Genomic DNA, 25,952 nt, shown 5'->3' on the forward strand with positions numbered 1-25,952 from the left:
AGGCCTCAGTACAGCGTCGACACAGTTCTGTGAGCAGGGATCACAGCCCGACCGCTACACCGTGCAGTTCAGCAAACATGTACACACGGCATGGAGAAGGAAGCAGCACCTGCTTTCTGACTGCCTCTCGCTGACCCCACTAATATACTTTAAGGGAGGAGGAACTTCAAAGGGAAACGCTAACAAACAGCCAGAGATCAAAAGAGGAAGAGGAGAGGGTAGAGAGGGGGGAAAAATAAAGAGTGAGGCCGTAGAGGGGAGGATGGGGATGAGTGATATATATATATAGAGCCTGTAAGTGTTGAAACCCATTCTTTACTTTCAGTAGCTCTCTCTTTTCCAACCTGTGTTACTGTGTTCCAGTAATAGTGGACGAGCTCCGGTGTGGATTTTTTTAGGTTTTCATTTGCTTCATTTGTTTTTGTTTTTCTTTTCTTTTCTTTTTTTCTAAGAGCACTGAAGCTTCCTTTCATTCTGTGCAGAAATCCTTTTTCCTTTAAAAACGTCACCCTCAGATGTGATAATGAAAACGCTCTTATGTATAAACATAAAAATGGGTGCAAAACGCTATTCCATTTATTGGTCTGTCGTCTTTTTTTCTACACAGATGAATAAAGACTTCTAAAAGGAAAAGTAGTTTCACGAGTCTTAGTGTGTGTGTGTGTGTGTGTGTGTGTGTGTGTGTGTAGAGTGTGGAGTGTTCATTAAATCTGAAACAAAGGCTGGAGATATCAAATAATGCACTGGGAAGGCTTAAAAAAATAAAAATCAATGGGAAGCTCAAGATTATTAATATGATTTATGACGAGACAGAGTGGACCTCGTTAAATCACACACACTGGATGAATACATCAGCTGCTCCAATTCAATTGAGAGGAATCAGCCAGCCCAAAGCACACGCGTGTTTTCATCCCGAGAAGTTTGCGCGTCAGCGAGTGTTGTATGTTTCGCCGAGCAACATGAGAAAATGTGAGTGAGTGCGCTTGTGTGGATGTGTTTGTGCTCTGTGCTCCTGCAGACATGCCTCTCATTCTAAGTGAGTGCTAATACTTGTGTAAGCACGGATCAATATAACGAACGGGGGAGTGTATAAGTGTCCATCTTAGAGTTACTGCTTGTGTTGGGTGTTTGTGAAGGAGAGTGTCACAAAGAAATGTACTTTATGCAGATAGCAACGGGCAGTGCGTCTGTGTCTGGAGATGAAAAACGACTCAATATGAATGTTTGTCTAAAGAATTCATGATTATGCGTCTGTGTGTGCACTAAGGCGTACTGTAAATGTGATGCAGCTGTATCTCCACGTCTCTGCTCTTAACGACAATGCCCTGAGTTCTCATCCGTCATTATGGAGGCCTTTCACTGCCCCATTCCATTATCTAGCATCAAGCCCTCCAGCTTAATTATTCTAACTCACATTACACCCAACAAAAAGATACACACTCAGAGATACTCGCACATATCTGTTGAATATGAAACCTGCTCTTGCTTTGCAACAAATGGGATCAAAGTGGATTTTTCAGATATGCCTCCATTGTGTTGCTGGAAATAGTAAACATGTTAGAGATATCAAAGATGCCCTACATGGATAGTGCATACGAGTACAACAGTGTTTTCTTCAGTTTCAATGCCTCAACTTTTAATTCAGTGTGTTTCTGAATACTTTGCCTCTATTTTTTAAGGGGCAGTTTGTAAGATTTAAGGGGATTTAGTGATGTCTAGTGGTGAAGATTGCAGATCCCAACCGGCTGAAACTTCTCCCGGTTGGAATTCCTTCAGTGTTCACTGTTCAGGAGTTTTTTACTAGAAGCCAAATTATCCACAGAGGTCTCCTCCTCTCCAAAACAAATGAACCAGGGGATTAAAACAGATAAAAACACTGACTAAAGCAGTTTCACATTACAAATATCAGTGTTTCTCCGACGAGCCCCTTCTTAACAACTAGGGCTGCCCTCTAATAGTCGACCAAACTTTAGTCAACCAGAATCATGAGTCGGCAAGATTTCATTGGTCATTTAGTAAAAACATGAAACTCTATTAGGAGCTGCGCCTTTCAAAATAAATCAAAACCTATAAGACTGGACCATGTGGGAATTGAATTTGAAAGGACAGACACAGGAAGTGTCCACGCTCAGCAGTCAGACAGGAGTCAGGTTAATTTCCAGGGTTGGTACTTGCGGTTATTCCACAGGCTAGTTAATAACATGTCGGGCAGGAATTCCAAAGTGTGGGATCATTTTGAGAAGGTGAAGGACGAACCCAAGGTGATATGTAAACTCATCTTCATTGGTCGACTACAAACATGACGTATCATCTGAAACATGTTAGTAGCTATATGCCCATTAGCCACTTAGCACAATCATTACTGCTTTTAACAGGCGGCTCGCTCAGTGTGTGACGTGCACTTGTAGATAAAATATAGGCCTATATTAATGAAGGTTCATTAGTACGGTTTTGTATTTCTCTGTAATGTAGCACAGTGTTAACAATGTTACTGATACTATTCTTTCTCACACCTTCAACTCAAACCATTGTGTTGCCCCGGCCAAAATATATCATTTAATAATTAAATTAATGTGGTAAACAAGCGGGCGACTAGTCGACTATTGGCCCTAGATGATGACTATTGGTCGAAAAGGAAAATCCTTAGTCGGGGACAGCCCTACTAACAACAATAGCCAACATGAAAGTGCTAATGGCCCTATCTAAAGCCAGTTTTTGGTTTGTCTGTTCTGGGCTACTGTAGAAACATGGTAGTGCAACATGGCAGACACTGTGGATGAGGACCTGCTCCCTATGTAGATCTAAACAGCTCATTATAAGGTAGCAAAAACACAACAGTTCTTATTTTCAGGTGATTATACACTAAAGTAAACATACTTAGGATATTACATTCCATTTCTGCCAACATATCCCCCTAAATTCTGCACACTGCTCCTCTAATTCAGTGCATTTCTGAATACTTTGCCCCTATTTCTTTAACAAATGAGCTCAACTCACTGATGTGCAATAAAATGGTCAGTTGCATTTTAAACTCCAAGCTCAGTGTTTTCTTCACCACAGGGCTGTTAAGAGTGATGTAAAGCTGCATCGCACCATAAAGTGGCTTCCAGTGTTTGCATGCATTATACGCTTCTTTAGGAAAAGGTCAACGTATTCCTATAAATGCATGTATTTGGGGAAATGTATGTATGCATGCATATATATACACATTCCCCCAGCTATGCACAGCAGAACCGAATAATTTCCGTGCCACAGTGTTTTCTTCAGATGCAAATGTTCCTACAAGTTTCAGGTATCATTCACTGAAGGTGAAAACCAAACAGAACGGACTGCAGGACTGATCATGAGTTTGTGTTTTCCTCACAACAGTCAAGGGCACACAGGAGAAAGACAAACAGGTGCAATATACAGACATGGGAGCACACAAAAAATAGGTGTAATAAAAATGTCAACACACATACGTGCAGTCAAAAGGTCCATATTTGAAACACGCGTATGCATGCACAAGCAGCACTGCCACACTTGAAACAATATTTCACGGATTAAGAAACCTCTAACACAAATCCTCATCTCAGCTGCAAATCCAACTCAAGACAAACATATGAATTTTAAATCAGCCCTAAAAGTCATCATTGTTGGACATAAACTTGTACACGTGAGTGACTGGGGACTGGTGGTCCCAGTGTACCGCGACAGAGCTGGATAACAAACGCCGACACGTTTCTCTTCACACACACACTGCAAGAACCCAGTGAAATACCTCAGAGGTATGAACTGATCCAACAACAACAAAACATTAAGCTGTGGTGGTCTGGGTTCCTTTGTAGCGATGGATGGAGAGGACATCACTGGAATAAACAAGGCAGAGAACAAACTAAGACAGCCTCCGGGGGATTATAACAGCACCAACTGTATGAATTAGGCTGTCTATCAGAGGGAGAGCCACTTTGGTGCCACTGCAAGACGCCTCTAGTGAGATGGGAGAAGGAAAAAAAACTTCTGCCATAAAGACACGCTGAAAGCATGAACAAAAAGATAACCAAATTGCCCTTGTACCACAATTGTCCTCTATTCAATTTCCCAGTCTTTTTAATCTTTTAATTTAGCTTAATTACGAGCCTGTATACCACTGGATTTTTTTTGTAACCTTGCTGAGCATCTGAAATTAAAGAAAATTAAAAGCATTTATAACCTCAAGTATTCTTTGCCTCATTAGCTGTCCTAGACTAACATTAAGTGAATAGTTGATGGATTCCTTTTCTTCATATGATAAACCATCAGGCATTCAGTTTCATCTTCTGCCTACGAGAGCAAACTGTGCAGAGAAACAACTCTGGCTGAGGAGGAGCGCTTCAGGCGCCGGGCTCCTGCTGGATGGGGTCCTCCAGAGCTCTCAGCCTTCACTCATGGTCGGCTTACTGCCCACCTCTCCGGGGCACTACACTCTGGACCGCGCTGAGACCTCAGCACTTGTAGTTATGGCAACTTGTGATTTCTCTGGAGTACTGACTCTCAGCCTTTCTTCAGCAGAGGCAGACACATCGCAGCCAAAAAATAAATGAATTCCAGGAGCACAGTAAATTATTCATTACTTGGTTGAAAATGCCAGAGAGTGGATTGTGATCATACCAGAGGTCCAGCACACATAATGTGCTGCTGGTTCAAGGCAGCACAGTTTAATGATGAAATATGTATACATAAAAATAAAACAGTATCGACAAATAGTTGACGAAAATAATAGAATAACAGCCATAAATTTACTCCTAATTAACGAGCAATATTATTCTACTGCTTTTTCTCTACCTTACCTCCGATGGACAATGCTAATGGCACTCTGTCCTTGTCTCTGTCCTCTGTCCTGACAATTGTGCTACTATAGTGGCTGATTGATGCATATTTTTGTGTTGTTGTCAATTGTAGGTGCAGGGCATTCCTGTATCATCAAAGTGCTTCATTCACAACGTTATGCTGAGACACATTTTACCTTTATGACAAAACTGCAGCTCTTGCGTTATGGATATTACACTTGGCCATATTGCAAAAATATGTTGATTAATTGTGCAGCCCTAGACATCGTCATGTGCCAATTTCGGCTGACATCGCCCAGCCCTACAATGCTGACCATGAATGACAGCATCCCTGCTTCAACTCCAGCCTGGAGACCTTTGTTGGATGTCATCCCTCATCTCTCTCCCCTCATTTCCTCTCATCTTTCTACTGTGACCATGGCAATAACGACTGGCGATGCTCAAAAAATACTGAAAAAATCAGGTTATTGGAGACATAAGGTATCTGCGAATATGTCGGCCAATAAAAAAAGAAATTGCAGAAGAAAATGCTGAAAATACTGTATGTTTGAGGCAATCTAAAAACATCCAGCATTATATAGTTTGCCCACCAAAAAGCTTTAACAACTCCAAAATGTCTCCCTCAGTAATTAACTCACAGTTCTTTAAAGGAACAATGAAAGGTGTTCTTATAAAAAACATTTGTGTGTGTGTAATGTGTTTACAGTTTGTGAAAAATATATCATTGTCTGAATGTTTAGACCCTTAAAAATCTCCCTGAAAGCTGTACGGTTTACTTCTGTTTGAATAACGTTTGCTAGAAACTACAACGACCATCTTTGTTTTTAAAGTATTTGGCCTTTTAAATAATGAAAGAATATATCTGTGACCAGGTTTTAAACATGTCTTCAAGGTTTAGTGTGTAGGATTTAATGGCATCTAGCAGTGAGGTTGCAGATGACAACTGAAACTTCTGTTCTGAGTTTGGATTGTCCCTTCTGGGCTATTGTAGAAACATGGTGGACTCCATGGGTAAGGACCCGCTCCGTATGTAGATATAAACGGCTCATTTTAATGTGACGAAAACACAATAATTCTTAGTTTTAAGCTATTATACACTAATGAAAACAGAGTTATAGAAATTATATTCCATTCCTGCCAATAGCTGCCTTTTAAATCCTACACACTGGACCTTTAAGTAGGAATAAACAAGCCTGGAGCTGATTGCCATCCGCAGGGTAAGTCAAAAAGAGACAGTCTGGCACATTGCTGGTTTGTGCACAATACATAAGAATCCAAAAACCCCGGCCTTTAACTGTGCAGAACTTTGCTCATCATAAGCAAACACAACCAGTATCTTTAACATAATATTAACTTTAATATTTCATAAGACCTTGACTCTTTCACTCTACACACACCCACACAGTAATGTGCAGAGATTATCAGCACACACATGCACGCAGATAACTGGCTCGCTCATGCATGTGCAGACCACGAACCCCATCATATGCTGTTGATCTCGCAGAAGACACAGAGACTAATAAATCTTTTCAGTGCTTGACATTGCTGTGATTGAGGTGTCCCTCGTATCCTGATGCATCTCCGCGTCCTTGACTTTTTCTTTTTTTTTTTATGACTGACAAATCTACCCACTGTTAGATTTCGGTTTACTTGATACACATCAGGAGCCAAACATCAAATTGTAATTTCAGGGATAAATATTCCTCATTTTTAATCATCAAGCATGTTCAAAGTGAATTGACCAAAAAATGCTGTTGCACTGAAAACAGATGTTTACCAGGGGCAAAACAAAACATTATGCTTTAATTAACTGGAATAATTCAAATAAAATGGCACAAGCTGAACGCATTCCCAGTTTAAAAGCTCAGTAAATCTGGAGCTAGGATTATAGAAGTCAGATAAATCTGTGACAATAAAATGTACTGTACATTACAGGCTACAACCAGATGTTCCTTCTCTTTTCTCAGAGCTTACATCATCACAGAAACTCTACGGGATGTTTGGAACAGTCACTATGTTGACCTTTTGACCTTTTAACTCAGCACACCTCTCACTTTCAGCAAACATCATACGCTGTACAAACTGATCTGCCGATTGATCTACCTGTCCGTCAGCCCGGCTCTAACCACGGCCGCCCCTTCTACCCGTGGACAATGGTGACAACAGGATAAGTGGATAAATAGTTCCTATAAATAGTCTTGTCATTTCCTAAGCTCAGATAATGCAGCGAGGCTGACAGCATGCGCATCGGGCACCACTTCACAACAACGCCTGATAGATCGCAATTACAAGATGGTAATTGTGTGCTGTGTGTACTCCCCGTACTCTCTGTACTCTCTGTGTGTCTGTGTGTGTGATTATGTGACAAAAGCATCGTCTGTGATGAGGACATGTGAGCGCACAATGAGGGCCCCTTGTATTTGCTGGTGGAGAGAGGGGGAAGAGGACTCGGGGTTAGTTTAAAGCCCATTTTGGAGGTTACAATGATACATCCTTTGTACTTTGTTCACTAAGCTATGATTACAAAGATGAGAGAATATGGAGGCTTATTTCCAGGCCGCATTATACTTTATTATTCAAATAGCACTGCCTACAATGAGGATAATCTTCCCCCAATGTGCTTTTAATTTCCATATCTAATTTTTTCTCATTCCGTCTTGTGTGTCTCAGTTCTAGTCAACATCATTTGCACAGCTGGTTCAGTGAAACAGGGCTGGATTCAAATGTCAAAACTCTAAATGAAAAACATCAATCATCAAAGGTTGATAAACTCATTAAAAAAGCACTCATCAGGTGATTGTGTGCGCACTTTGAGTGTATGTTTTCTTTTTTCTGTTTTCGTTTTTTTTTTTTTGAGCTGCTCAAGTATTCGACCTGAGCAGCCAAGGAGACGAGGACTTTGGATGCGCAGCCAAAGCCTTAATGCTCGGCTGATTACTTGTCTGGCACTAAAACCAATATTTGAAAAAAAGGTGCACTATTATTGTCATAAAGAACTGGGAATGCAAACGATTATTGCCACACTAAGAAGTGCATTAAGCGAGACTGCACAGAAAATTGAACTCTGCCCTACACGAGGGAAGACATACACGTCTGAGAGCTGGCTGCTTTACAAACTGCACATTATTGTCACACTGTCACAACCTCAGAGGACTGGCTTTATATAATATCAATAAGTCTGGTCACATTTAGTCAGCCATTCTGAGCATCAAATGAAGCGCCTGTCGAATCGACTGAATCTGAAACCTGCTGATTTTAATATTTTATTTACTTTTATTTGTTTTAGAGTGGACTGACACCAGCTCTGCTCTGCTCAGGCTCTGTCCTACATCCCGACCCATCAGCAGGGCTACAACTAACGACTATTTTCATTACTACTAATCTGCCCCTTATTTTATCGTTTCATCGATTCTTCCTAATGTCAGCAAATGATAAAACACAACCTGTTTTATTTCCCAGAGCCCAAGGTGATGTCTTCAAATGGTACAATTTATCTAACCAAGAGTCCAAAAATCCAAAGCTATTCAGTTTATTATCATTTATGACAATGATAAGCATCAAATTCTCACATTTAAGAAAGATGAAACCAACAAATGTTTGGATTTTTTTTGCATCAAAATTACCAAACGAGTATTTGATACTCAAAATAGTTGCCAATTAATTTTCTATAGATTGACTAATTGATCAATCGATGAAAGGCCTTTGCACACCAAGTCAGTATTTTGTTCAAAACTGTCCCGTCCCAAAATCAGGTTTGCTTTTCTGCAATTCTTTGCACCCGTCAGAGTTGTCTGACAAGAAGTAGTAAAGAAAATATGTCATAACCTGTGGGAAACATCTGTAAAAACAGAGACGAACAGGGTGCACAGTTATTATTTCATAACTCAGGTCAAATATTCAGGTGTATGATGATGACAAGGAGGAGGATGTAACAGAGGACAAGGACCGCACATATACAGAGAGAGAGAGTGACAGTTTGGAAAGGGAGAGGGAGAACATCTCAGCCCCTACAGGTAGACACAGTGTCAAATGCAAGATGGCAACAGCAAGGGAGAAAATGTGTCTTTCCATTTTGTCTCGTATTGTGAATTTTCGCAACAATAAAATGCATCAGACTCAGTGTGCAATAATTTCTGTGCATAACATTTTTTGTCAGTGATAGTGTGAAGGTCACAGCAACACTCTTTAAACTCACAAGTCTGTGATCTACACAGGTCACTTATGGTTCATTTATGGTCAACCACACCTAAACAATTCACATCACGCAGTTGGTTTGATTTAGAATTTGTTTATTTGCTTTTGACCATACACCTTATAGTTAGTTTTGCTTTGAGTTTAGTTGCAGTTGCCGTCCATTTTGGTTACCCCTTGTGTATTATTTGGTTTAGCCAAGCCCCTACCTGTATATACGCTCCCTCGTGTGTCATTTTGACAGGTCAGTTTGTATCACCTTGCATAGTTATTATATTTAGTAAATTTATGTTACGTTGACCTCTTTTATACGCCTCGTTATTCATTTCTTGGTTTGTAATTTTTCATGCATTTTGTGGGTAAATAAAAACCTACGATTTTGTCAACAACTGTCCGTGTTGCCTCACTGCTTGGTCCCTCTGACCAGTTACTCCTTGGCATTTCAGAGTCCCAGTTCGAAGTCTGAAGGCTCCCAGACTGCAGCAGATCATCTAGCACGAATTATTACAGTTTCTTAAATAACCTCAGTTAGTATTATGATTTTATAATTGTTTTACAGGACATATTTTTCCAGTCAGCTTCTTACTCTGATATGGCAGCCTGCGTGAACATCTGCCAAATTTAGAACAGTTTGGGCTGTTGTGCATTTGCCTATTGTATTATGCTTTACTTATTTAACCGTGTTTCATATTTCTCTGTAAAGCACTTTAGTCAATAAATATTGTTTAAAAGTGCTCTATAAATACTTCCTTGTCTTAACTTTCCACCCATAGAATTGGGAATGACTGCAGCCTACTATTTTTGTAACTTTCCTAAACAGACAATCTGGTAATGACAGCCATTTTACATAACATCTGGCCAGGTGTGTGGAGGTGTTAATGTAAGGGAGAGTATGAACTTCTCTCAAGCTGTTTCTTCATGTTTCACAAAAAATGCTTCAGTCACTTTTTGTGCCTTGGAGGAGAGACTGTTCTAAAGTGTGCATTGTTATAACCCATGCAGTAAATTTATTGTATAGAGACAACAAAGTCATTGGGAGGACACAGAGTTCTTGGACTGAGATCAGGAAGGCAGTGGGATGCAGTCAGGAAGAAGCGATGATGATGGAAAGCCTTCAAGTGTGGGCACTGGGTAGCCTGACACTCAGGCTGAACTGCTGCTTCTTTCATTTGGCCTGATATCATGTTCCTGTTTGCTAACTCCTTTGTAGAGGTTATGCTTTAATGCATGAATAGCAAGTGACGAATCTGTCAGGCCAACGTAATTTCTAGTCGATATGGACGCTACGGTGGTGGCTGCTAGAAGAAACTAACAACATTTTTCATAGAGGCTGAAGAAAGACAGATTCAGAGGTGTGCAGCCGGACTAATTATTCAGAGCAGATGTAAAAACTTTTGCCTTTAGGGCCCGGACAGTCCTTCTGTGAGTGTCTGTTGCCTTAGTTTTTGTGGTGTGTCCAGCACCGTTGGCACTAATCGGCTCCTGACGGCTGTTTATCGGCTGATTCAGGATGTCGAATCACTCTGAGTTCGGCTCAATGCAGAGGAAGAGAAACGGACATCAGAAAAGCAATGGAGCTTTTCAACAGGAACGGTTATTATCCACTAGTGTATGCTAATTACCCTTTGTTCTTTCAACATCAGGTTCTTTAATAAATGTGCTAACTGGCTAACTTGTATTTTGAATCCATCCTGTTGGTCTTTTCCCCTTTTGAATGACAAATACAAATTATCACCTCCTCCTGGCATGGAGAGTTATATCCTCTCAAGCAAGCAAAGAAGGTACATGCTAGTTTGCTGTAGTCTTGTGGTGTGTTCAAGCACAACTTTTTGGCCAAGACACAGGCGACCTGAGGCAACACAGCAGTCGGCCTTTGTTGCCACTACTTCCCTGGCATTGGTTTGGTGTGTCTGGGCCTTTAGACATCATTGGGCTGAACTTTGTAGAATCAAATTCATTTTAAGCGTACTGAAATCTGCCGTGCGTCCAGCTTTAAGACTGACAATCTAAACTTTTTCACGACAGAGAACCATTCCCATTCAGCACCTGCAGAAGATCCTCTTCCGGCCTACCGGGAGTCACAACGCTGCACAACAAACCAACACATTTGAACGCAGCACTTGCCTTGATGACAGAAGGTCTGATGGGCCAAGTGCTGATGATCAAGCTGACTCCTTTTCTCTTTTACTCCCTCATTCACTCCATCTCCTTCCATCTCCCACATCGGCCCAATCAGGCTAATGAGGCTCGCACTTCCTCCATCCCTTCCTGCTCGCTAAAGTGGCAATTGATTGGAGGGGTGGGAAAGCTTTTAACAAGGGAGGGGTGGGAGAGAAATAATTAGCACGAATGAGCTTTTTTGCAAACTCCTTCAGTTTGGCTTTTCTTTTTCCGTTTATTTACTGACCCGGACAACATTAGGGATTAACTCTCCAAGGGTATGTTAACTTCTCAATGTCAGGTTGTAAATCAATCTGAAGCTGTAAACTGAGGCCCGTTTGTCTAATGCCAATGTCTCGCTCCTCTCAGGTCACATCCCTGTGATGATGACTAAATGGAGGCAGTAAAGTAAAAGAAGGGGGAAGGGAGTGGGTGAAACTCTAGAGATGGACCATGAAGAATCTGAGCTTTTCTTCCACCCTCCTACTCAAATTGAGACACAAACTGCACATCCCGCGGAAACTCGGAGCACTGAACCTTGAAAGCTCAAGTTTTTCAGTACACAGAGAGCATTAATGTCGCTGCCCAAATGACCAGTAGAGTGGTCTTTCTGACAGTTGTACCGTAATTAACTCAGACAGATCTGGACTGGAAAAACTAGAGCAGCAGCACTGTCTAAATTCATGCTGCAGCCAATTCACGGAGTCACTGCAGCCTCCAAACCGCGCCAATGGCAAAGACACAGATACAAGAGGACAGAGTGGACATAACACGATGATGAAGAGTATGAGATACAAGCGTCTAGATTTAAGCTAGGACGAGGCGAGGGTCAGCAGTGTGCATGTTAAGAAACTGGAAAAAAGTAAAAGAGGAGAAAGTGCTTGAAAAAGACTGGCAGAACTCTACAGCTGAACATGAAACAAAACGTCAATCAAACAGTTTAAAGCTACTTTTAAAGTGAATTTGAAGAATATACACCCTGATTCCTCTCAGTGGTAGGCCTCAGATCATCTCAAGCCTTAAAGATATGAAATACGCCTACAGCCTTTAATTTACTTTACCATCAAAAACGAGGCACTTCAAGTGGGCGTGGAGGAGTAATTTTCTATTTATTTGATATGTATTTTAAAATCATGAGGAGGATTAAGTGAGAAGCCTCAAAACAAATAGAGAGAAATTACTATAGCTTGGATATTAGCTCACTTCAGAAGCAATATTACTTTATAGGGATCTTGGTAATTATGGCGAGCATGTCTCCTCAGTGACAGGCTACTCTACTAACATTAAAGATTTATATTTCATTTTTCATTTCACGCTAACAAATCTATAAAGAACACTTTTTAATAAAAACAGGTTCCATGAAGTCCAGTCTTTGCTGCAGAAGGAAAATATTATACCTAAGCACATTTATGATTACGACAGTCATGTTTACACATGAATTACAGTAATTTAAAGGTCTTGTCACTGTTGTCTGTGGCTGTGAATCAAAGATGATACCCAGTGGTTCTGCATTCAAAGTAAAATGACTTAGGCTCAAGACCAGAGCTTGAAGAGCTGTGATGCTCACCTTATGATTTGGCCTGCTGGCAGCTGAGTATTATTGCTCTATGGTTTTCAAATTAAAATAAAAAATAATTCATTTACACTGGGATTTTTTTTTTTTTTTTCCTTAATGTACATAAGATGCCACGGTGCATAAAAACATGAAAATTGAGCTTGTTTATCATAAAAAAAGGTGCCAGAGAGGGATCTCCTCTGGTGTAGATGACCTGGCATAAACTTGTTATCCTGACATGACTTAAGCTATATGATCTGGCATGATTCTGGACAAATTTGGTTGTGACGATCAGCAATTATTCTCGGAGCCTGTTGCCTGAATAACAGGAAAACAGTAGCTTAAGTGACAGGAATGTGTACTGGAGAGCTGTAGGTGTGTCAACTGATACTGTTCTTTGTCAGACACTATAAATTGTCATGATGTACTTAATTCTTTGGCTTTCTCTTGAGTAAACTCTCAAATGTCCAGTCCTGTGTTTTGAGTCTCTTTACTCTACAACACCCCCAGGAAATGTTCGAGTAAAGCCCAGACATTTGAAGTGTCCTCAAATCCTATAAAGACAGACATACACCTGGCTTACGTGGGGCTGCTGTGACAGGATTTGCTTCCTTTATTCATTTTATCTGATAAATATTGTACATATTTGTTTAGTAACTGGCTCTGGCCTCCTGTCATTTTGCATACAGGCAAAGATAGCTGAGTGTCCCTGCTAATCAATTCCTCTTTTATTCAATGGAATTCAAATTTATCAGTAAAATTTTAGCATCTATTATGAATAAGTAAATCTTCAAACAAAACCACACAAACAAATTACGGCTTTCAGGCTCTAAAATGTGAATGTGTCCTGCTTTTCTTTGTCTGGAATGAAAGTGATCTTAATATCTTTTAGATTTAAGCTGTTTTGGATAAAACAAGCAATTTGATGCCTGTCATGGAGTCCAGCAGGTTTTAATATCTGTTTCAGTATTTTGCCGTTTGTCATGTGGGTCTCACCTCTTAGTTAACGGTTTGGTCAACTGTTATTTTTACATGTTTAATGAAACATAATACAGAAAACAAAATAGAGAAAATATGTTTTAGGATATATGTATATATTGTATATTTAAATGGTTTATGGTACAGACATTTGTTTAAATGGGCTACATCTTATGGATATTTCTCTTACACTTGAAACAATGTTTTTTAATGGTGTGAGGGGGATTTTAAATGTGCATCAGCCTATTCTGAGTGAGCCCTTGAAATAATGGACAACACTGGCTCTGGATGGTGAATCTTGAGTGTTTCTGTGTGGTAATGGACGCACGTCCAACACTGCTGCAGAACATCATGTAATTATGGGCTATATTAAAGCACTTTGTCACTTCATGATGTTTGAATATAATAACAATTATAATGCATTTTATTTATAGAGCACTTTTCATGGTATGCAAAGACACTTTACATTAGTTAAAAAACAATCATAAAATAGAATATGTCTTGAGAAAGGTTCTTGTGATGGAAATGTCGACATTTTTTTTTACCGTGTGAACTGTTTAAACTGACCACAAGTAGTGGAGAGTGATTAAGAGCATTTATTATAAGTTCTGACTTAGAACAGTTTTGAAGTACGTGCACTTTGCTTGGGTATTGACATATACAATTCCAGTGCATTTATCTGACAGCTGGTGATACAAATTACTTTAAAGATCATATTACATATATCATATTAAAATATCATTGAACTATAAAATATGCTACACTTTTATAGATTGAAACACCAAAGATTATATAAAGTAGCTAAAATTAGCCTCACCTCACCCAGCACAAACATTTAAGTGTTATTTATTTGAATATTAATGAATCAGTAACAGTAATAATCCAATATTACAAAATACTATGACCCAGTAATAGGAGCCATTCTACTTTTGATACTTTAAGTAAATTTTGTATATAACCCTGAAGGCCCTTTCCCACGATACAAAAAACCCACTAACATCTGGCTTTTTAATCCAATGGGAAATGTTTTAATCGGCATTCACACCCGGGTCAAATGACTCCGCAGTAGTCACAGGTATTTATCGCCTCCGGCTCCGATCGTCATTGATGGGAACAGAGCACCCAGGTTAACACGCAAATTTTTGCTCCTTTACCACCAAGATGCAACGACGCACCACCACAAAATACTGTCTGTCTCCACCCAAGCAGCGCTCAAACATTGATCCAAATTAGTCTGCACCGAGTTTGAAAGAGAGACTGAATAACTAAGAGATGCATAAAAAGAAGTAACCACCATGACGTTTTCATAGGCCTCCACGCTCTTCTCAGCTGTTTACCTGTTCTCCGGCCTGTTTTTGATGTTAAACGTGGCACACCAAAAAACACGACACACACACACAGAGAAAGGCACACTCGCTTGCTGTAGAGCTGCTCTCGACTGCTGACAATGGAAAAGGAGTCTAGAGCCTATTTTTAGTGGGTTTATACAAGTTTTAAAAAAACCTGTGTACACACAATAATTTTGGTGTATATTAATACTTTTACTTAGGTCAAATCCTGAATGCAGAACTTCTTTTAACAGAGTATTATTATGATAATTTTACACAAGTAAAAAATCTAAATACTTGTTCCTTCACTGCTCCACCCGCCAACGCTCTTTGCTTTCAACTTCAGAAACTTGGCTCCAACTCAACCTGCCTCTGAGTCCATGACCAACATGACCTCAGGCTCTGGGATCCTAAGAAGGGTGTTTTATTTTATGGATATTTTATTAACCACATGATTCATCCACTAATCAACAAAGCATTCAGCAGAGTAACTGATAATTAAAACAAGTGTTAGTTGCAGGTCTAGAGTTGGCTCATGAAAATGTTCGGGAATGATCTTGCTGGGCACCACGAACAGCTGCTACCTTCCACAAAAAAGCAGGACATTTCTTCAATATATAAAACATTTTTCATAATCATTGTAAACTTCTTAATATTCTTTGTGGTGCACCACAAGTACTCGGCCCAGTCTTTGACCCTGCCTATCATTACCACTGCTTACTGTTGACCTCACTGATTAAAATCCATACAGATCAGACTCGGATGGATTTTACCCTCACATTCTTTTATTGGCTTTTGCACAACAAATCCTCTTTCCACTAAAAATAAAACGGGTTAATGTCCCCATTTGGCACTCTCTGCTCGATGCCCACCGCTGTAATTTAGTCCTGGTTTAGTAGCTGTAGAGTGGAGAGGTGGCCATTGCAGGGCCAAGCTTTGACAGCACATCATATTTACTCTGAAACTGAAGCAGCATCAGCAAAGCCAATTTGCCTCTTTAAGTGCGTACAGACATTTGACGGGCATATTGTGAGAACGTGTCCATTAGCGCTGCTTCACAAAACACAAAGTCAGCGCAGTGGGGATACTGCTGCTATAGGAACTGGAGCTAAGGAAGTACAGTTACTACAGCAGGGAGTCATAGTGCATTTCATGAGGGATCTGTAACCCGTTCTGCTTCAGAGCAGCAGCAGCAGCGTATGAACCTGTTCTACTTTTTGAGTAAACAGTACAACTCTATACTAATTCTCACAGAAGCAGAAAGGTCGGCTGAGAGGGAGATTTTTAGTTTATCTTTCTTTAATTTAAGCACCAATTGTGCATGAAAACACACACATAAACACACTCAGGCCCATTTTATAGTATCTGTTTTGGGGCTTTCTTGGAGCACGCACACACACACACACACACACGTGAAATATTTGTCTGCGATAGCAAACTTGGTGTGACATTTTGCATCTTGTAATATGAGCCTGTCCTAAGAGGAGCTGACAAGAGCTCTAGGGTAGATGTATAGTAACTGCAGCACAGAGAGGCATAGAGAGCTCTCAGTGTGGGGGCCTGTGGGACCTCAACAGTCTCTGTTCTGGGCTTTCCATCACCTCCTCTGACCCCTGTTACTACCAAGGAGGCTGGATGGATCACAACAACACGTCCCTCCTGATTAAAACCTTGGATAAGTGACTTGATGAAAAAGTGGCAGCCATCTAACGGGTGAAATGCAGCTTTGAAAACATTAATTCCTCAGGCAGGGAGGAAAAAATGCTACAGCTGGCTACAACTTGATTATCCTCTAATAAGTGTTACATGATGCACATACTTAAAACAAACAGACTATCAACGGCTTAAGCGCTGAGACTGGAGTAGATACTGTGGCATTCAAAGTAGATCTGTGACAAAAATCACTTAATCCTTGGCCTGATGCTGGAAAATCCCTTATAAAGTGGTTAAGCATGCAAAGATTTCCACTCTATGTCCCCTATTACTCCAGTCAAATGAGAAAAACGCAGCTCAGGTGAGATCTGAAAAACAATTTTAGCCGCTCTGAAGCAATTTACAACAACAAGTCAGGCCTGACAATCTTCCATACACACTCTAGCAGAGTGGCGAAAGCGCGGATGTCTGCCAGGCTGATTTTGGCGCTAAGCAGAGCGCTAAGCTCCATTGACAAAGCCAGCTAAGAATCAGTGAAGCCTTGCAGAAGGAGTGTGAAGCTGTGCCACTGTAGAGTAATGCTCATGTAAGGGGCTCTACCTGCAGAACCGAGGGTTCGCCTGGTTTATCCTCTTAAAATCACCAAACAGGTTCACCGAGCACATCTCTCTCACCTGTCTCATCCAGCTGCTCTAGTCGATGTCCTGCTGCCTGCCTGTCTGTCTGTCTGTCTGAGTGCACTGAGCCATGCCTTCCCAACTCCCCTGTCCCCTCATCCTCTTCATCCTCTATAACCCCCAAAGCTCCTCAACCAAACCCCACTACAGCTATCGGTCATCATCAACCACAGACCTCTCTGGAATCAATAAAAGATGCTCCTCTGCTGGGTTGAATTTATATTGCACCCGATGGAAGCATCCAAGCTCAAAAAACACTGATGTTCAATTATTGATGCTTATCCCACACATACCCATCCTCACACAGCGCATCAAAATAATGAAACATTAAAGGGGTCCTTTGCCGATTTTCAACCAGGTTTGTATCATAATAGTGAGGGTAGTATGTGTAAATGAACTGTGGTTAACTTCCCTCCATCTGAACTAGTAACCCGCTCGCCACTGTACAGACGTTCATCAGGAACTGTAATGCCATGTGCTTCATTGAAACTTGGCTAAATCGTGCACAGCACCATTCAGCCAGGCTGCTTCTTTTCTATATGCCAATCTGACAGAGCAGAGGACTCTGGTGAGAGAAGGAGAGGAGTGTGCTTTACAGTGAATAAAACCTGGTGTGTCGGTGGGAATGTAAGGTGCTCCCGGTCCAGCTGTGGATCACTGCTGTAACATTTCACCGTGCAGAGGTGACTGCGGTGCCACGCTGCTGTGTTGAGGAAAAGCGACCCTGCAGATGCCTGGTTAAGGTCGGTATGTGTGGACAGTTGAATCATTCCACAACCAGAACCATCTGGGATCATGGACAATTATAAGACATCAGCAAACGATGTAAGAAGACTAAAAAAAAGGACTTAATCACAGTGCACAAGTTCAAGGAGCTGATGGGATCCCATTTCACCAGAGTTTTACCATGTATTATTTCCATGTGACAAATAAATGATGATTGACTGGTTGATCTTAGCAGCACCCAAATCTCCCAGCTCAATTCGCTTTTCCCTTTCTCTAGGGCTGTTGCTTTAACTACAGATTGTACTTCTGCATGTTTGTTTGCCCGCAATCACAGACGCAAAGAGTGTAGAGGCAAATCAAGCGAGAGACCCCCCCCCCCTCCTCTTTAAGACTCAGACCAAACTGATCTATCTGTAAAACTAAGCAGCGCTGATCAAATATGAACCAAGATTCTGTCACAGCGTTGCCTACTTCTTGCCTAAAATGTTTTCAGAAACACATTTGTATCCTGTGTCAAAACAGACAAGCTTACATTACATCACCCACCAGCAAAATCGTTTATTGGGGTATAGGGTTTTTGTTTTTTTTTTACCTCTGAGCAAAGGCAAATGCCACAGGTTTGTTTTCTCTGGTCATAAAGTACAAATTTAAAAATAATTTGCATCTCTCTACTGCACAGACAGCCCAGTTTATGAAAAGACCATCTGTCCAGTAGCTAAATACTTCTTTAAATTGATATTGTCTTTGCTGAAATAATGTCTTCGATTCAAGACGCATTTTATTTTAATTCAACTTTTTAACCATTTTCTGATTTTAGATTAGTCTGTCTTTACATTTTACATAAAGTGAGATCATGTTGAAGCTCTGATTACCATATCAGACTTTCCCTGTTCCCTGTACAGTGGAGGCGTGCCACCTCCGCTAACATACAGACGTGTAATTAATTGTTACATAAGACAAGGAAAATGAGATTTGAGAGGCTGAAATCAGAGAGATATTTTTGCTTGAAAAATGGCAGAAGCAATTTATCAATTATCAAAATAGTTTGGCACTCATTTTCTGGTGACTGACTGATCAATTAATGGATTAATCATTGTAGTGCTAAAAAATAACACACATTACACTACAATAAAATACATTTTCTTACGTTTTACAGACACAATCTCTAATCAACTAACCATAGAATAATCAGCAAAAACGGAAACTAGACGTGAAAAAGTGGAGTTCTTTTCAAGGATGAGACATTTAAAAGTCGTAACGCGTTCACAACAGCAGTTTGTGCCACTAAAACAACTGGAGCGAAGCAGCAAGGTACCATCACTTGACAACTCAAGCACCAGGAGTAACCAACGAGGCAGTCATCAAACATCTGTCAAGCAGTCGAGAAATACTTTGTCATGTGAATGTTATAAAGATGGTGAGCGAGAACACAGGCTGAAACATGTCTCTGAAAAACTTTCCAACCCCCAAAAACAAACTGCTTGACAGGAGTGTGATAAAAATGTGACTAAAAAACAGAGGGAAGAAAGTGACACTTGTTGGCAGTCGTTATTCAGTTAAATTTCTGATTTCATGTTTACTGTGTTTTGCTGAAGCAACTCAAAATGTGAATCTTATTGTTTATATCACTGATTTACTGTGTGTAGGGTTTAGGGGGTATATACTGGCAGAAATATCATATAATGTAATGAGTATGTTTTCTTAAGTCATCACCTGTAACTAAGAATTGTTTTGTTTCTGTTACCTTAAAATGAGCCATTTATATCCACATACAGAGTGGGTCCTCAATCTGCTGTTATGTTTCTAGCGTAGCCAAGAAAGGACAAAATTAACAGTGGCATATGTTTTTGAGTCAGCCACTATAGTTCTCCTACATACTTGGTCGACGGGAGAAGTTTCACTTGTGCAACTTCACCGCTAGATGCCACTTAATGCAAGATTTCCCACACATTCATTTATTTCAGTCAGGGACACTTTAGTCAAATAAAAGTTTATTTCCATTTGCAGTATTATATTTGGTGGTATGGCTCTGTACTGGGGCCTCTCTGCTTTTCCTCGGGCCTACGCAGAAAAACTCTTCCACATGCCTATGTGGACAGTCTAAGGCGGAAAGAGCACACCTCTCTGCCCTTCCACATGCAAACAAGGAAAGCCTGGGACAAAGAGAGCAAACCTCCCTGCCCTTCCATGCGCTTACATGGAAAGCCTAAGGCAGGGAGAGCAGCAGCAAAGACCCTCGGGAACAGAACAGAGCAGCATCAATGACAAACAGAAATTACATTGATAAGTCAGACACAGCATGAAAATGAGGAGCTGGGGTGGAGGTGGGTTTCAAAGCGGCTTGCAGACAAAGCAGCAACAGTAGACAGGCCAGAGCAGTTTAAATAGGGTGCCCTGAATGAGATTCACCAATTGGTTGCACAGAGAGGAATCATGTGATCTATCAGCTGACTCCCTTCCATCAATCAGCTGCTCCATCAGTTGATTGGGCTGTTTGAGATCAGCTGATGTAGCTGGGATGTGAGCTGAGCTTGACATCGTGTCCTGCCTGAACTAACGCTAACGATTAAAACATCTGCCGCCAGGTTTAGATCGAGTGATCAGTTATCTACCTCAAAACTCCACAAAGGGCTGCTAAAGGAGAAAAAAAGAAGAGTTCTACCTGTGCTGCGTTCACTGACCTGCCAAAACCTCCCAATTTAGAAAGAGGACAAAGACTGATAAAAGGACTCACAGGCAGTAGAGAAAAACATGTATGTATTAATGAATATGTGTTGACTTTGAGTCGAGCTTGTTTCTGACCTTTGCATCAAGCACACAAACAAACTTTTATTTTGATTCCCGATGGGTCAAGCTTCAGGCTTTGATCAGCATCTGAAGTTATTCTGTGAATATTATAAAGCTTTCCAACTCTTCCATTTGTCATAACCGGCATGTTTTGCTTATCTGAAGAAATGCCTGTCCTTGTGACCCAAAATGTTCCTTTTTAAAGCCTATACGTCACAATGACGCCACACAGACGGTAAGGTGGAATCTGCAGGTAAGACAAAGTGTTGACACACCTGCCTTGTGACTTTCTGACCCTCTTTTTCATCTCTCTTTGTCAGCCTCCTGCCCCTGCTATCCATCCTCTCAGCCGTCCATCCAGGCTTTCTTTCTAGGTTTCTTATCTGTGAGGAAGTTACAGTACAGTCTATACAGACACTCTTTCTCCCTCACATCCTGTCTGTCACCTGCAGGCCAGGAAAACTATTGGCTCTAATCTTGTATCTCTCAGCTGTTGCCACGGTGAGTGGGTTTCCAGCGCCAACCAACAGCTTTATCTCTGACCTGCAGAGGAAAACCTGGGAGACCCTATCTCATGCGTACACAAACGTGATAGGACACCTGCGCTCAAGACACACGCAAAAGTACACCACTCATGCACCACCCCTCCACACATCACACCGCACACACACACACATATATATAGAGACAGCCCAGTTCATGCATGCTGTCTATTTGTGGCACATGCAGGTGTGGCTGACTAGGTGTACACATGCAGAGAACATGTATGTAATCATGTCAATACATCCAAACACGTGTGCCATGGTGTGAGTTCTGTATCATCACACACACACCCTCTCAGCAAGCAGACACTGTGACGATGACAAGTGGCTCAAGCTCTAAAGACTGAGATAGGACCAGAATATTCTTTATCACTTGACGGTGCACGGCTTAATTTTAGGGACAGTTTTTTATAGTCTAGCCTGAAAGATTTATCAGCCGACTCTGCCGCCGCATTTACTCTCACACACACAGTTAGCTCCACTGGAAGAAAAAAAAAAAAGGACATTACACAAAAAAATACTGAGAGAACTTATGTGTCCAGTTTTGAAATCTTTTTCAATTAAAGTTCAATTCTACGTGGAGAAAAAAAAAGAAGGTAGGCCAAAAATAAAAGGTCTTTAATGTCAAACAAGATAAACACAACGGCGGCTGAGAGTAAGTGTTGGAATGGAAATGAGGAATAAAACTTTTGCGAGTGAAAATGCAGCTCAGTAGAGCTAAGCAAATTTGCATTTAATCAATTTGAAAAAAGGTTTTAATGCAAAGTTAGTTGCAGAGACGTCGTATCCACACACACACACTCGCGCGTGCACACTCCACGAACTCATCACTCCAAAGACATTTCATTGTGCAATCCATCTTAATCAGCTAGCCCATCAGAGACAATATATCCTCCCCTCCATCTCGCTCTCTCCTTCTCCGGACGGAGTGATTGAGGGGTGTAAAGAGGAGGATGTTTCTGCCCGCCGTCTCCTCCCCCCCATATTCCCCCCCACCTCCTCACCAGGACGGCTCTTAAGTGCTTGTGGGTTTTTATGTTTGTAGTGTTTTATAGGAGTGGGCAGGAGCCAGGGGCTGTAAAAGTGTGGAAGGAAGGAGGGAGTGGGGGGCGGAGGAGGGGGAGGAGAAGAGGAGGAGAAAGGGGAGGAGTGGAGAGTTACTGTAAATTCAATCTTTATTGAGAGCGACACAAACGACAAACAGTGCTGGCCCGGCCTCCCTGCTACGCCCTCTTTACCTGATCAATCTGCGCTGAGTGAGCCAAGGAAGGAAGGAAGAAAGGAAGAGACAGGGCGGAGCTGCATATTACAGTTTCCACCTGTTCATTCACAGGTCTTTGGTGCTTCTGTGCAAAGGCGTATTTAGACCATGTGCATCTAAAACATTAAAGTAACAAAGGACTTTTACTTTGACAAAATTAAAGACAATAAATTGATGCAGAAAAGTTCACCAGAATAAAGAAAAATAAGTGTTTGGTGCTTAAGAATTTCCTGAAGGATGACCCCCAAATTCCCTATTTCATATGCATCCACCCCCCAGTGTTGAAACCACACCTCCACCCTTGCTTCTGTGTCTGTACCCACATGCATCCACATCTACATATGTGTGGGGTTTTTTTTGTGTCTGCAGTCAATTGCTCATCAGCAGCCAGGCCTGGAAGCCCCCCTCCCAACCTGCCTACCAGTCTGCCAGTATAGCGTATAATTGGCCACAGTTGGCTTCCATTGAATGTGTGCTGTGTTATGTGCTAAATGATTCTTCAAGGCCTCTCATAGCAGCCAGGAAAAAAATCCACAACACTCCCCTCCACATGTCAAAAACCACAGGCGCTGATTTGGCCGCTTTTTTAACGCTGGTGCTTTGCTGTTAGATCTGCAACAGGAGAATAAGCGTGCGAGCAATTTCCTAAACGAGCGTAACTAACTGTCTCTTTTCTAATTGTTCTCTTCTCCCTCGATGTCTGTTCGCTCCTCTCTTTTATTTTAATGTCATATCTCTTTAAGTGCGACTGACATCACTGAAAGCCTCTTAGTCAATCAGTTAGTCATCGACTGAAAAGGTCAGCCGCTTAGTCGACAAAATGACTCCGGAGCCGGTCAGCTGGCCAGCCAGTCAGTCAAACAGAAAAAGAATTATCGGACTCTGCTGCCCAAATACCCCTTTGTGGGAAACCTGTACCTGCTTGTTGCCATGGCAATGCAGTCCGAGATTTAAATACTAGCCTGTATCCTCTCCCTACCTCTCTTTTATCTCCTTCTTTTCACTCCTCCAGACTCTCCCCTCGCTTTTTGTGAGTCGGCGTGCTGACTCCCTCTCACGCTCCGTCTCTCAGTCATGTTTCCTCTGGCATTGTTGTATTTTTTTTTCCAGTCTCCCTCCCTCACCTTGCCTCGTCCTCTCTGCTAAATGACACTTTACTAGCTGTTTCCTCTTGTTAATTCCATGCTACTTTGCATTGTGCGACTCTGTAAAAAGCTCTTGTAAAACACACACACACCGCAACACAAAGTCGCCTCAACGGACACACAGGAGACAAATTACAATTACTTACTGTATACACACACATAATTACTTTAACATTTGCAGGCAGATGCATGAAAGCACACAAACACTGCCATAAATGAGGGAGTGAAAGATCAACATATTCACTGGATGCTGGCACAGTGTACACCTGCTGACAGTCAGCTGCCAATGAAGATCTATCATTTTCTGCTAAAGCCTCATCATCAAGCATCATTTAGGCACGCTGGCCTGCCTCGCTCTCCCCCGATGCACCGTCTGTGCCAAGACACCGATTAAATTTCCCCCAAATGCCCAAACAGCCTTGTGGGAAAAGGTCTTCAGTTAATGAACTGGCTTTTGGCTCCATCTAATGGTCACTAGAAAAGACTCTAATCTTTAATCCTACTTGTAAGAGCTGGAAACAACAACTGATGGGTGGAAGTACGCCTGTCTTCAAACTATTGGGTAAAACTTTTTAAATTCTGCTTAATTTTAAAACGATATATCCATTGATATTATTGGCTTTTTACTGGATTTGGTGTCTGCTTATTGTTATTAAGGTCAGTTATGACCAGGGGTGCAACTGACAATTATTCTCATTGTCGATTATTTTCTTGATTAATCAATTAGTTGTTTGGTCTATAAACTGTCAGAAATCGGTGTTAAGTGTCCATCAATGTTTCCCAAGTCCAAGATGACATCCCCAAATATCTTGTTTTATCCAAAATTCAAAAATGTTCAGTTTACTGTCATAAAGGGAGAAAAGAAACCAGAACATATTCACATTTAAGAAGCTGAAATCAAAGAATACTGATTTTTTTTTCTTTAAAAAAATACTCAAATTGATTAATCAATTATCATATTATTTGGCAAGCTGCAGCTCCAGTTATAACAGTTAAGATTTTAAAGGTATACCATGCGGGATTGTCGGTTACCATTTGTAAACTTGCTTACCAGCAAAAATAGAGGTAAAAGCCAACCCAAGATTCACTATCGTTTGGCGTTTTGGCTAGCTGGTTGCTACCTTTTTATAAAGCCCCGCCCTCATCTGAGTGCTGTGGAGGTACACGCCCATAAACGTCTCGAACAAAGAAAATAAGAAAACACAGACAGAGGGCAGAGTCTCTGTGAAAAAATACACCGCCACACACTGTGAGTGGGTCATACGGGATGATTGAGAGGAATGACTTTTGAATAAGGCTATACTTTGGTTTCTCTATGGAAAGCCCAAATGAATACATTCCAGTATTAATAAATGTTTTCCTCGTAAGTATTGATATTTTAATCATGATTAACCTTTGTACAAATTATTTTTCTTATTGTCTGCTGAGCATTGTGAAATTTTTTTTACCATGTCGAAATTATTTATTGCCGACTTCATTTTAGTGTGTGTTCACTGTTCTGTCAGCTGAAACAATTAGTTGATACATAATCTGACAGAAAACAATTATGACAACTACTACATGCTATAAATTCTCTAAACACATAAACACATAACAACAAATATGGCAAATGGTAATAATTATCTTTAATATATATTTGGGTTCTGGACAATCAGAAGGACAAAATAAGACATTTAAAGACTTTAGGCAATCAGAACTTGTGATGGACATTTTTTCACAATTTTGCAACATTAAATAGACTTTTAATTGGTTGATCAGTCGAAAAAATAATCAATTGATAACAAAAATAATTATTAGTTGCAATAGCATCAGCTAATGCAACAAACCAGATGTTTGTTTGGATGCAGTAACAGACGTAGTAAGTGTCCCCAGAACAAACAGCTCGGGGAAACTACATAAATAGTCTGGTGTGCAGGGACCCTTATGAAAACAAAACACCATCTTTGCGTACACATGCAGCTCGTCCACACTATTTATAAGCCTTTACAAAGCCTCTATAGTATGTGTAAACTACTCCTGATGTGGTACCCAAATAAAATTATGACTAGCTGTGTTCACAGACAGCTGATTGGACCAGTTTCTACTTTCACAAGAGAGCAGCTATATAGACTACATCTCAGGAGGTGGTATTAACCTTTATT

General features: G+C 40.9%; 1 protein-coding gene across 3 annotated transcripts in view; it reads right to left on the minus strand.

Annotated features, from left to right (window-relative positions):
* The window catches only part of macrod1 (mono-ADP ribosylhydrolase 1), a 169,623-nt gene that overhangs the window by 135,984 nt on the left and 7,687 nt on the right, over window positions 1-25,952 (minus strand). The gene's annotated exons all lie outside the window — the stretch shown is intronic.

This window comes from Epinephelus lanceolatus, chromosome 7, assembly GCF_041903045.1.
Source record: "Epinephelus lanceolatus isolate andai-2023 chromosome 7, ASM4190304v1, whole genome shotgun sequence".
In the NCBI taxonomy this organism is placed as follows: domain Eukaryota; kingdom Metazoa; phylum Chordata; class Actinopteri; order Perciformes; family Serranidae; genus Epinephelus; species Epinephelus lanceolatus.